The sequence below is a fragment of the Pinus tabuliformis genome, chromosome 7 (genome assembly GCF_031772625.1).
Source record: "Pinus tabuliformis cultivar Carrire ecotype Pingquan chromosome 7, CPIR1, whole genome shotgun sequence".
In the NCBI taxonomy this organism is placed as follows: Eukaryota; Viridiplantae; Streptophyta; class Pinopsida; order Pinales; family Pinaceae; genus Pinus; species Pinus tabuliformis.
Genome location: NC_142293.1, coordinates 3965518 through 3979632, shown reverse-complemented (window position 1 = coordinate 3979632; position 14115 = coordinate 3965518).

The window sequence follows — 14115 nt, the reverse complement described above, 5'->3', positions numbered from 1 at the left end:
TCCTGATTATGAGTTAATTTTGGGAAATATTTCTCGAACGGTTCCTATTGACATTTCAGTTAAACCTGGAATTGTTGAAAACATTCATATAGGTGCCTCCTGTATGGAAAATGAACTTCAAACTTATAAGGCCCTATTTCAAGAATTCCGTGACGTGTTTGCTTGGTCATATGAAGAAATGCCAGGAATTGATCCAGCTATTATTGTTCATGAAATCAAAACTTACTCGGATGCTAACCCGTCCAGCAACGTTTGCGTTAGATCCACTCGCGAAAAGCTACTGCTATTAAAGCAAAAGTTGAAAAATTACTTAAAGCAGGTTTCATTTATCCAATTCCCTTAACGGATTGGCTATCGAATATTGTTCCTGTTAACAAAAAGCAAGGAACGATAAGAATATGTATCGATTACAGGGATAATAATCGAGCCTGTCCCAAAGACAATTACCCAACTCCCTATATCGATCAAATCATTGACGATTTTGCTGGCAGTGAAATTTTCTCCTTTATGGATGGTTTTTCAGGTTACAATCAAATTAACGTTCTACCTGCCGATCAACCAAAAACGACTTTCATTTGTCCATGGGGGACATTTGCTTATTGCAAATTACCTTTTGGACTGATGAACGTCGGAGCAACTTTTCAAAGAGCCATGTCTTACACGTTTCATGACATCAAGCACATTGTGCAACCTTATCTCGATGATTTACCTGCTCATTCATTACATAGAGCCGATCATCTCACTCGTTTACAAGCGATCTTTATGAGATGTAGGCATTATCGAATTAGGTTGAATCCACACAAATGTGTTTTCTGTATAGAAACGGGTATTTTACTGGGATTTGTTGTTTCGAAAGCCGACATTCGTGTCGGTCCCTTGAAGGTTGAAGCTATTGTCAAATTGCCTCCTCCTTCGACTCTTCGCCAACTCCAAAGTTTGCAAGGGAAATCAAACTTTTTACGCCAATTCATTCCTAACTACGCCGAGATAACAAAGGGTTTTACCAGGTTGTTGAAATAGAATACTCCATTCTTTTGGGATGAGATAGCTAACAAATCTTTTGATGCACTTAAAAACGCGTTGACCTATGCACTGTTATTGCATCCTCCCAACTACAACTAGGATTACTTCTTGTATCTCGCCGCCTCTCATTCCACCATCGGAATAGTGTTAGTTCAGGAAGATGAATTCGGTAGTGAACATGTGATTTACTACCTTAGTCAAACTTTGAATCCGACTGAGATAAAATATTCACATGTGGCGAAATTGGCCTTGGCAGCTATTCAAGCTATCCAAATATTTCGTCATTACATCTTACTACGCAAAACTACTGTAATTTCCGATTGTAACCCTATGATCTATATTTTGACCAAACAATTGCTAGGGGGCAAATATTCCAAATGGATTGTTATCCTGCAGGAATTTGACTTGGAATTTGAAAAATCTAAGTCAAAGAAATCTTTAGTTTTTGCGGAGTTGATGTGTGACTTCCTGCGTGCTGATACAGAAACTGTGGCGGAAGAGCCCATTGCGGACGAATCCTTGTTTCTGATCAGCACTCTTGATCCATGGTATGGAGATATCATTGTTTATCTCCAAACCCAATCTTTTCGGCTTGATATTTCACGATCTCAGCGACGAAAAATATGTTTCCAATCCCAACAATACAAGATCATTGGAGATACACTCTATCGTCGTGGGGCGGGCTTTGTTTTCCGACGTTGTTTAACGCATGAAGAAGCTGAAAAGGTTTTCAATGACTGTCACTCTGGAGCGTGTGGCGGTCATATGTCTATGTATGCCACAACCCAAAAGATATTGCGCGCTGGCTATTTCTGGCCGTCTTTGTTTAAATATTGTATTTACGCGGTCCGAAAATGCCACAATTGTCAAATTTTTGATCGAAAGATGCGTGCTCCACCTGCTCCTCTCCACCCTATAATTGCCATCGGTCCTTTTGTGAAGTGGGGTATCGACTTTATTACATGTAACCCTCACTCGGCTGGGGGGCATGCGTATATCATCCTTGCGGTAGATTATTTTACCAAGTGGGCCGAGGCGATGCCTACATTTTCGGCAGACGGCAAAACTGTTGCGATTTTCATTTTCAATCATATAATTACTAGGTTCGGTGTTCCACAAACGATTATCACTGATCATGGACGTCATTTTCGAAACATCATGATGACTGAACTAACAGATCAGCTTGGCCTGCGTCACGATAGTTCTACTCCATATTGCCCACAGGCAAATGGTTTGGTTGAAGCCATCAACAAAGTTCTAGTCATTATGATCCAATGAATCATTGGGATTCATAGGTCAAATTGGCATAACATATTATTTTCAGCGCTTTGGGCGTATCGAACCTTAGTAAAAACATCAACTGGTTTCACTCCTTTCCAACTGGTTTACAGTTTGGAAGCTGTGTTACCCATTGAATGCAAAATCCCGTCATTGAAAATAGCCATAGAATTACTCCCAGCCACTTCCGAAGAGGAGAAACGTTTGTTGTACTTAGCTCAGCTAGATGAGAATCGACGTGATGCTGCACTAGCAATCGAAACTCATGCCAAACGAATTAAAGCTCAGTATGATCGAAATGTTACACCTCGTAATTTTTCGGAAGGAGACCTAGTCTTACTATACGATCAAGCAAATGATAAGCTAGGGGCTGGAAAATTCGTACCTATGTGGCATGGTCCTTATGTTGTTAAGCGAAAGCTGGCGAAAGGGGCCTATGAATTGGTAGATTTTGATGGTGTCTCTTTAGGTAAACCCAGAAATGGTCTTTATCTGAAGAGATATTATGCTTAAATCTGGGTGTGGAGATTTTAGTTAGATTAGTTTCTTTCTACCTGGTGTGTTTTATATTAGAAAAGTGTGCTTAGTTTAGAGAGTGTTTTTGTCATTATTACTGCTTATCTTGATTTGACTCTTGATATTGTAGATGTCGATGTCTCTTCAAAGATACATTGGTTTCGCTGATGGTGCTTGTCGTAATACACATAACATTTCTTCCGCAACTTGGGTTATCTATTCACCTTCTGATGAGTTGGTATCTATGCATGGGGTAAGCCTCGGTCAAACAACAAACAACATTGCAGAGTATAGTGCAGTGATTGAGTTATTATCTGAATCTATTTCATTTGGGATTCGGAGTTTGATTGTGAGGTTAGATTCTGAACTCGTTGTATTGCAGCTTAATAGAGTTTATGCCATTAGAAATCCAGTGTTGTTAAGATTATTTTTGAGAGTTCGTCTCTTGGAACGTGAATTTGATTATATTGAATATCAGCATATTCCAAGATATTTAAATACATTAGCAGATGCAATTGCTTCTCGAATGTTAAGTAGACATTTGCAATAATCAACCAGTAAATTTAAAAACATTCCATAACATGTTTTACAAGATAGCCAGTAATAGTGATATAGCATAGCATAGAAGTGTGTCAAATATACATCGTCTTCGATCATAGGTTGAAAAACACCTTATGATCGACAAAAATGATAGTACAAAAAGCAAAAATGTCGTATGAGTCTACAAAAGGCGATCATCCTATCACTGGTGATGATCACGATAAGAAACCACTGCTCGGGCCACCCTACAAAGGAACCTCCTGAAAGGTCCTCGGACCCCAATCACATAGCGCTGTAACCTAAGAGGAATGTCATCTATGCTAGTCTCCGGAATATCTACTGTCAAGCGCTCTAGATGGTTTTCCAATTCGGTCAGGGTCTCTATAGATTCGTCCCGTGGGGCTGGTACTGCTGCAGCTGGGTGTTTCCTCTCATAGGGCCAGAGAGTGGCTGGTCACCGTGGACCCACATCTGCATTTGAAACTTTTTACTATCAGTTTTGGGACGATTTAAAAAAAAAAATAATAAAAAATTAAAACTTAGAAAATGTTGAGAATGATTTTATCTGAGTCATCCCACTGCTCTCCTAGTGGAAGAGCCATGTCTGGGTCACCACGATAATCCATCCCAGCATAAGGAAAATCCTGAATCGTGAAAACTTGGTTCTCCAACCAATGAAAATACTCAGGAAGAAATCAAACAACCTCTGAACCCTCCTCAGGATGATGGGCCATAACTGCAACCCAACGCATCAGCTTGGGCTCTCAAGGAAGTCCATCTCCAACGGAAAGATGCTGTGGGACCAATATCGGGACCCTCTCTAGACCAAAGCTCACAACTAAGAAACCATATCCAAATTTTTTTAGTTTTTCGTTCTTTGTTCTAGTTAGTTGGCCTTTTACATTAGCCAACACAACGTCGCACCCGTTGAAGATGCTGCCTCGATAGCAGTTTTCTGCCATTCGCATTTGGGATCTAATGGCTACATGCAGTGCTACACTTCCGCAGAGTCTGGTGACAGTAAATGCAATCACTTTGAGTTCAGGACGGGAGATGGTTTTGATATCAATCCCTTTGTCCTTTGTTTGGTCGTTACAAAACTCTAGCTGGAGACTATCAATAGACTGGCCACCTGGCCTAGTCCTGAATAGAGTCAATTGTTCACCTCTCTTGGGCAAACTAGTCAAGAAGTAAATGTCCTCTGGCTCCATTTCGAGCTGGTGGCCACCAATAATGAAACACTGGTCCTGTATATTCCATCTGTCCACCAGCCACTACAAAAAGTCTACTTGGGCCCTCATGCCAGGTATGGCCCAGAATTTAAATAACCCGCATGCCTTCAATGCATCTATTGAAGGTTGATGATTAATTGCGGCAAGGTACACATCTTCATGCTCCCGTTCTCGCCAACTGAGCATTGTGTATATCCTACATTGAAAGAAAAGGTCGATTAGAACATTTTAATTCAAAGTTTTTGGTTGGAAATTGAAAAATTTGAAGTTGTAAAACCTATGTCGCGGGGTCCGCACTCTCGAGTTAGTGACAGTGCATAGGTCCGCATTCTGCCAAAACAGAAGGTGCGGGCCCCTGGCTCTTTCCTTTCTAGGAAAAAATCTGCGTCCGTAGGCTTCGCATGCTGTGCCTGCGGACCTCCGCGAGCGGTCTTTAAAACTAAATTTTGCATAAAAATCAAAATAGAAACATAAAAACAAAATTCAAACAGTTGAAATGAAAGATTAAAGTGATGTGGATTACCTGGAGGTGATGGTTTTCGATTCCAACGGATTGATTTTCCGCAATATTCACGGGAAGTTTCTTACCCAAAAGCTCTCTTTTCTCACTCTGAAGTCAAATGGTAAAAATGAATTTACAAAAGCCCTTTTTATAAACTTTTTTGAATAAATGAATTTTTAATTTTTTAATTTTTTACTTTAAAAAGGCAACTTTTTGATGCATTTTTATTTATTTTAAACAGGTATGAGTAATGTTTGAGTTTTTGTGCAGAATATCGGATTTTTCAGGCAAAATTGATCTTTTTCAACAAAAAATATTAGAGTCATCTTTAAGCTCTTTTCTGACTCCTAAAATATGAAAAGATTGCCGAGTTTTTCTTTTTAAGCTCGTTAAAACGGAATTAAAAAGACGGTCCACTTACAGCTCTTTTCTGACCGTATAAACATGAAAAGATTGCCGATTTTTGTCGTTTCAAATTCGATATTGGTTATAAAACGACGTGTCGTTGATCGCTTTTTTACTTTTTCAGATCATAGAGACTAATTATGAAAATACTCCTTGATCGTAATGGTCAAGCGGTTCTCTCAAGTATTATTTTATACTTTTTCGGGCTTGGGAGACACAAATTTACGAAAAAGGACAACCATGGAGTTTTCTTAAGTTTTTCTTCTGACTCCCTAAAATTGAAAAACACCCAGTTTCTCCTATACAGGACACGTTAAAATTTAACAGTAAAGGACCTGTTCAATTACAAATAGGAACGGACCACTCCTTCTTAGGGTTCAAATTTAAACTAAGTTGGACTCATCCGAAGGATGAGCTTATAACAAAGCAAATGTTATCCTCCTCAAGCTTGTCAAAAATAAAGAGGTACTTCCCAGAAATGGTGGGGGAAAAGAGAGAAAAATGAACCTGTTTGTTATACTTTGTGTCTCAGAAAAGCATTCAACCACTCTTGAACACGACACTTTTTGTTCACTTGGGTTGAAAAATCCTTTGCCTAACAGTTAATCAAACCATATTGAAGGTCTTCAGCTGGTTTCTGGGTATTAGCTTTGGGTCAATTATCACCAAACCATCTACAGTGTCGTTATGTGTTCAAGAGGTCAGTACAAATAAACCATTCATCTGCAAAATATTTGTCATCCTTCTTGACCATCCCTGAGTCAGTCCTTGCAAACATATTTCTTCAAACTTGATCTATGATTTCGTGTTGTGGGCTTGCCTACGACGGATCGCTTTCTATTGACTTTAGCTCATTATCTAGAAAGATGATCTAGAAATCGTCAGTGCCTTGGAATATGCATGCCTCAATGGCAAATTTCTCGCCTTCGACGACAGGTTGCATCATTGACCTTCGATCAAAGGATTCCGTGACATGTTCGACATCAACTCATCTATTCACATTTCAGGGATTGTACTGAGTACTTTGAGAGCCATTGACATTACTGGTGGTTTCTCTCACACTTCTTAACAGTTTACATCATTGACTGGTAATCAAGTGGTTTCTACCATGTTCGACTTCGACACATTCATTCACATGGATAGAATAGTACTATTTCGGGAAGTAGAAATCAAGACCCTAGATCTAGTTTCCACCATCCAGGCTGCGAGGAATTTTGTTATTCATTATATAGTGGACTATTCATAAACAGATGACTGCACCCATACTATGTCTACATATGTCTATACTTGTGATGTATTACAAGATCATTCCTATATCAGAGTAGTTTAGTTAGTTTTCTAGTCAGCTTTGATCTGAGTATGGGAATGCCTACCTTAGCGATGATATGATCACATATATATTTTGTATTGAATGTTTTTATAGGTTCCAACCAGGCTCTCCACAGGATGATCCTCGAAATGATAAAGTACTCCACTCTTCTTAGATGACAAATACTATCTATTACAGACTTCGCACTTTAGGGGGCAATCTGTTGCACAAAATATTGTCACCATGACATTCTGCAGTCAGTGTGAGTCTATCACCACTCATACTTTCCTCCTATGCAAGTCTTAAACCTCAGCTCTTCATGTCAAGCCTTGAAAAATGAGAGAAAGTCCTTGAAATCTCTAAAACTCTGGTTCCACACTTTCTCTTAGCATTACCTGCGGTCCCGCACCCCCTGGTCATGTTCCTTGCGGACCTGCCCGCTCTGTTTTTGTGTAAAGGGTGCAGACCCCTGTAAAAGTAAAAAAGGCACAAGTAAGTTCTTAAAAACTCACTTTGGGTTATTTCTGGAAGCTTCTAGAGGGAATCTTGAGGTGGCAAGTTCGCTCCTTTGATGTTCATGCATCCCATAACTAAAGGAGCTAACCCCTTGATGTGAGGAGTTTATCCCTTTGAAGGAGGACTCTATCCCATCATAGGTGGACCTGGTAACTTCCTTCCTCTGCACTATAAAATGAGGCATTGGGCTAGTTACTAGGGAGGTTGAAAGCTGAATATTTTTGAGGGTAAATGCTGTTGTAATTTAGACTTCCTAATTGAGCTTGAGAGGAGAGATTACATACCTTTTGACCTCATTGGGAAGAGTGTGAAGATTGTCAAAGTAGAGGAGATTCTTGCTTGGACCCTGGGAGGAGCTTGTACAACATCAAGGCACCAAGGTTGTAAAGTTCTTCTTTGTTTAAAGTTAATACAATCAAGTTTATTTTTCTCAATAAGCTGTCTCTTATGGTTTATTTCATGGATTCCTTGATCACCATGATGAATATGATTTATTATATTGGCTATGCAGGTGTTATTTGATGTGTGCTTGTTTGTGTTTGTAGGTTCTTTAAAAGGAAACTCATTTGGACGGTCGAAGCATGGCTCCCACAAAATAGCGTTGGACTTAAGGTAGGGTCTAAGACACCTCTTGGTTTTTATTTATAAATCACAATATTTAGAGAAAGGTAGATTTGCTTGTTCTGCTTGTCGCTAGATATCAGTTGATACTAGGGAGATCGGTCTTGTCCGCAAGAATGATTTATCCGGTCGACAATCTCTAAGCATTGTCTCCTGTGGCCTCACGGCCGATCCAGTTAACTTGAAGTTCCAGTCTTGTGTCCATTTGCTTGAAACTTGTCTTTCACGTAGTGCCGCATAGCTTACAGTCAAAACTGCCAATTAAAATCGATGCTATGAATTCAGAATATACAACATGCCTATTTTGTAGACATCCAAATAGGCACAGTGCTTCCCTTCCAGTCATACAACGTACCTGTTCAGAATAATGATGACCCATAATGCTGTGGCTGCGGTCCTTAACGCATCCTGGAACGGGTCGTAGTTTATATGTTTAGAATGTAGCGGTAGGGAACTTCTAAGTCGCATAATTCAGCATGGCTTCAAAAGTGGCCTGCTTAATCTCGTGCCGATAATGTTAGGTACCATTTGGGTGTGAATGTTCCCATGCGGCCTTCTCAAAGGGATACCATCAATGGTGCAGGCCTTATGACTACCAGAAAACAATGTCTAGTGCTATTCACTCATGTTATATCGCGGGGCCTTCTGATGTCTGCATCCTAGGTGTGAAAACCTCAATGCTCTGAGCACAATATCATTTCTAGTGCAAGTCATGAGTGCAATTCAGCACCTTGTTGCGTACCCTGTCAAGGTTGCTGCTTATTTTATGACTATTGAAATGAATTTCCCCAGCGATGCCCACGATAGTGCTTGGTCAAGAAATGGCTACGGGGGATGCTAACTCCGATATTATATACGTGTTATTTCCACTTGGGAAACCAACCACTGTCTTTACAATATGTTGATCACCGAGACTTCAAATTTTTAGGACTCTTTCATTATCATAATTTTATGGGTCGATGTAATGCAATAGAGAAAGTTCACAAAGCTAGAGAGATCCCTTCTTGGCATCGATTGGATTGTATCATGTGATGCATCCCAATTCGAACCGACTGCCTAGTTTGAAGTGATGAACACAACTTTAGCATTGTTAACACAACTCTTTAAATCTTTCGAATTGTGACCTCATTGTTACTTCATAAATATCAATGATCCCCTTCTAGCATGATTGTCCTATCCAATACCTGGAGGAGCCTATTCAAATGTGACTTAAATGAATAAACATGGCTCATTGACCATGAAATAACAGGCATTGCATCGTTTGATGTGAAACCCAGCCACCTTCCCTTAGTCTCCATAGGATCACGATATTTGGGTTTTCCATATCGCTTTGGTGTTGTGAACACACACAGGCTCGAATGATGTATAAACAACGCCACTGTTTGCGCGAGGGATTCATGAACTTGTACTATGTGGGCTTTACATGATTCATCATGTTTTAAATCTTCGTGTGTCCTCATGTCATTCCTTCATGGTGCCACTTACACCTTATGCGTGATTAGAGTGTGGGTTGGTCCATTACGATGACACCATATGTGTTTTGAGAGGGCTTCGATAAAGTTGAGGCCTACATTTTAAGACAGACATAAAGAATGAAAGGTGTTGTCTCTATTTCCCTGTACATCACAATAATACACGTGTTAATTGCCTGATATATATAATAATAATGCTACATCCTAGGGTGCATTAATGCATGCTCAATGCTCTTTTGAAAATGTCATGTTTTGGACTCTGGTCCTTTTATACAAGCTTGTTTAATACCAAACACAGCCATTAACCTAACATCCAGGGTGGTAATAACATCTCAAGGAGTCACTGTAACAATGCAAAGCCAGTGAGACGCGATACTTATGGGAGTGCACGCATGGGGCCATAAGGGCGAGGCTGAAAAATGAAGGTGACTCTCATTTTGACTAGTTAGGGATTCAAAAATGTGCACGGTGAGGACAACAACTCATCAACCCTAATGAATTTGGAAGGGATGAGGTTGACGACGAGGTGAAATCATTGAGGAAAGTGTTCCTATAAACCCTAATGCACATGCTGAGGTGAAGGATCCGCTAAGAACCTGGGGAAAATGCTTTGCAATGACTCTCACCATGATGCTATGCGATGCTGATGAGGATGCACCCTTAGAGGCATGCGAATTAGGTAATAACAAGGAGGGGATCACTCTTTTGAGGAATTAAGGTTTCTCCCAAACCCTAATATTTTCAGTCGTGAGAAAATCTAAATTAAATGCATGCTTGTCTAAATATAGGGCATCTACTAATTGCGATGCATGTCATGAGTTTCAAAATCATTGGAGACTCTTAATCACATCAATGGAGATATGGACCTTCAAAACCCTAATGTGATCCTAAAGCATATGTTTGAGATAAAACATGATGCGAGAATGAAATGCATGAAACATGAGTGGTTGCATCAAAGGGGCTGGATCGGCAAGGTTGCGGGGAGAGCAACCGGTTGGGGATTTTATCAAAACCCTAGTAGCTTGGGGCGAGTGGTGGGGCACCCAAAATTTTGAATATGCCCAAAAATTTGGGTGGTGTTGTAGCGGCTACAACAGAAAGCTAACCAACTATCTAAGGAAGCTCTACAGTGTCACGCAAGTAGTCTTGATATCTATGAATTTGTGGATGGCCATGAGATAGTGGCCATGGATTTTCAACTCTAGAGGCTTAGACCTATATGGTTTATTTTGTTTTTTTTTTTCATATTGATTTTCAATTTAACCGTGAAATCCATTATCTTTGGACAAACTTTATGAACATACTTGATCAAGTCCTCAGAGTGTATATTTTTTTCTAAAACTATAAAGCTCTCTCTCTCTCTCTCTCTTAATGGTAATTAAAGGAAGCATCACTTATAAATTTCACTCTCACACACATAGATATATATGGTTGCATGTTAGAAAGTTTATGGCATTCTCCATTGGTTATCAAATTGTTACAAAAGGACATATAACTCAAAAATTTCACCTTACAACCACTTTTTGATGATATCTTGTTATGATCCTTGCGCCATAAAAATGATAAAAAACCAATAATTACATTCATCTTTGAGGGGGAAACCTCCTTTTACAATGAATACAATGTACAAGACAATATTTGAGGATCCTAAGACTAGGTATCCTTAGTGTGCATATAGGAGATAAAGGGTACAATTATAACAAAATGGGACAATGAAGGGTTCTAGCTTACATAATAATATAAAAATAGAAATGTAATCACTCAATATCTAGGGATTATTAGGGGGTTTTTGAGTTAACATGGGGCTTAAATGGGCCTTAAAATGCCCCTCTATTTCAAAGAAGTGTTTCCAAAAATAATTAACTATCTATGGGTGTTTCTACATGAACAACTCATCTTCCCGCATTACTTCTTCTAGTGGTAGGTTCTTCCATTTGATGAGATACTCAATAATTTCTCAATTTCTCAGCTACTTAGTCCTTGTGTTCTAAAATTGTTGTCGTTTCTAGTATTATTTTCCCTTCTTCATTAATCTTTGGTAGAACAGTTTGGACTGGGATCTTGTCACGATTACCTTCTTTAAGCAAGAAACATGGAAGATTGGATGCACATGTGAAGATGAACACAACTCCAATTTGTAAGTCATACTTCCAATCCTTTGCAATAACTTATGCAGGTCGTAATAACTTAGTGCTAATTTATTTTCCTTTTTTTGTTACTTGAAGGACATCTATTTATATGGTTGTAGTCTCACAAATACCTAATATCCTACTTCATATTTCCTTTTGTTGCAATGTTGTTTTTTTTGTTGTTCCATCTTATTTTGTGAAATAACTAAGTTGTCCTTCAATGGTTTTTGGTGTTATATGTAGTCCTCTATTGCTTGAGCCTTTATAGTCCCTTTCAAGGGTGATGTGATGGATGGAGGATGATATCCATAAAGTTCCAATTCCATAAATAGTGACATTTTTTATGAGCTATGGAAGGATGTGTCGTACCACCATTCTGCCAAGGGAAACCATTTGACCCATTGTGTTCATTTATCAAATGCAAAACAACGTAGATATCCTTCTAAAAATGTATTCACAATATTAGTTTTCCCATCAAATTGAGGATGGTAAGATGAGCTGTGAGCCAATTAAGTACCCAAATAAGAAAATAATTCAGTCCAAAAAATTACAATGAAAATTGAATCTTTGTCACTTATAATAATATTTGGCATTCCATGTAGGTTTTTTATTATTTCCATGAATGCTTCTACTACAGTAATTACTTTAAAAGGATGAGAATGGTAACAAAAATGGGAACACTTTATTAATTGATCCACCACTATCATAATGACACTCTTTCCTTCATATTTGGGTAAACCTGTAATAAAATCTATTGAAAATCGCTCCCAGTGTTGGCTTGGTATGGTTAATGGCTAAAGGTGCCATGGGGTCTTAACAATCTCTTCATTGCTTTGTTGGCATACCACACGTTCCGCTACAAACTCTTGCACATCTTCTTTAAGACCTTCCCAGAAAAATCTTTCTTGATCCTATGGTATGTCTTTAAGAACCTTGGATGTCCTCCTAAGGAGAAGTATGCAATTCCAAAAGGACCTTCTCTATTTGAGTTGAGAATTCTTACATAAATATAAGTGATCTTGAAACCATAGCAAATTATTTTTCCACATAAAAGTTTATACTGCATTGGGATCCTCTTATATGTGTATAATTATCTTGCATCTCTTCCCATCTTGTTTCCCTTCTATCCTTGCTTGTTCCACCTAGTCAGATTGTGGAATGGAAATATCATATAGTAAACCATGTATGTCTTCCTCTTTCCTTGAGAGTGCATCTAGCACAATATTTTGTTTTCCCTTTTTGTAGATAATTTCAAAGTCATAACCCAACATCTTTTTGGCCCATTTTTTTGTGCTTTTGAAGATAGTTTTTCTCCAAAAAGTACTTGAAACTATCATCATCTTTTTACTTTTAAGTGTCTTCCTATTAGGCATGAACGTCATTTCTTAATTACATGTAGTATGACCAACATTTCTTTTTCGTAAAAGGGTCTGAGTAAGTTCTCTCCTTTAAGTTCGCTACTTTCAAAGGTAAGGGGTTGTCGTTATTGCATCAAAACTGCACCAATGTCATGGCCCGAGGTATCACACTCCATAATGGAGATTTTTATGAATTAAGGTGTCACCAAGATGGGAGTTGTACACATAGCCTCTTTAAATCCTTAAAAAGATTTAGTTGCTTATTTAGTCTAAGAAAATGCTTCCTTATTTAATAATTTTGTTAGAGGTGTTGATATTTGGCCATAATTTTTACAAACTTACGATAATATCTTGTTAATCATCATCCTCTAAGGTTATTCAAGGTGTTGGGGATTGGCCATCTGCTCATAGCTTTGATTTTATTAATATCCACTTTGACACCATCATGTGATACAATATGACCCAAACATTCCGCTTCATGAACCCCAAAGGCATACTTGAAAGGCTTTGCATATAGTTATTGCTCTTCCAATTGTGTCAAGACCTCATCAACATGTTGTACATGGTCTTCCCAAGAGTTTTTTAAATTCATATGTCATCAAAAAATACTAACACAAATTTTCTAAGGAAGGCTTGAAAATAGAATTCATCAAGCTTTGAAATGTTGAAGGTATAGTTGCAAATCCAAAGGGCATAACCACAAACTCATAATGACCTTCATGTCTTCTAAAGGTTGTTTTGGGATTGTCTTATTTGCCTTATTCCGATTTGATGATATCTAGAACAAAAAACCCAACTTAGTAAATAAAATTTCTCTATGCAATTCATCAAATAATTCATCAATAACATGAATATGAAACTTATCTTTTATTGTCATTTTGTTGAGTTGTTTGTAATCTTGACACATATGCCATGCACCATGTTTTTTGATAAGCATCACCATTGGTGAAGAGAAAGCACTTTGTCCAGGTTAAATGATGCCTACCTCTAATATTTCTTGAACCATATGCTCAATCCCACTCTTTTGTGCATGTGGATACCTATGAGGCCTAATGTTATATGTTACATTTTTAGGTTGCAATGAATAGATTGGTCATGATCTCGGGTGAGTGGAAGACCCTTAGGTATTTCTTCAAATACCTTATAATTATTGTTGATAACTTTTTGGAGATCACTAGAGCCAAAGATGTAGATGTTTGAACATCTAATGAACA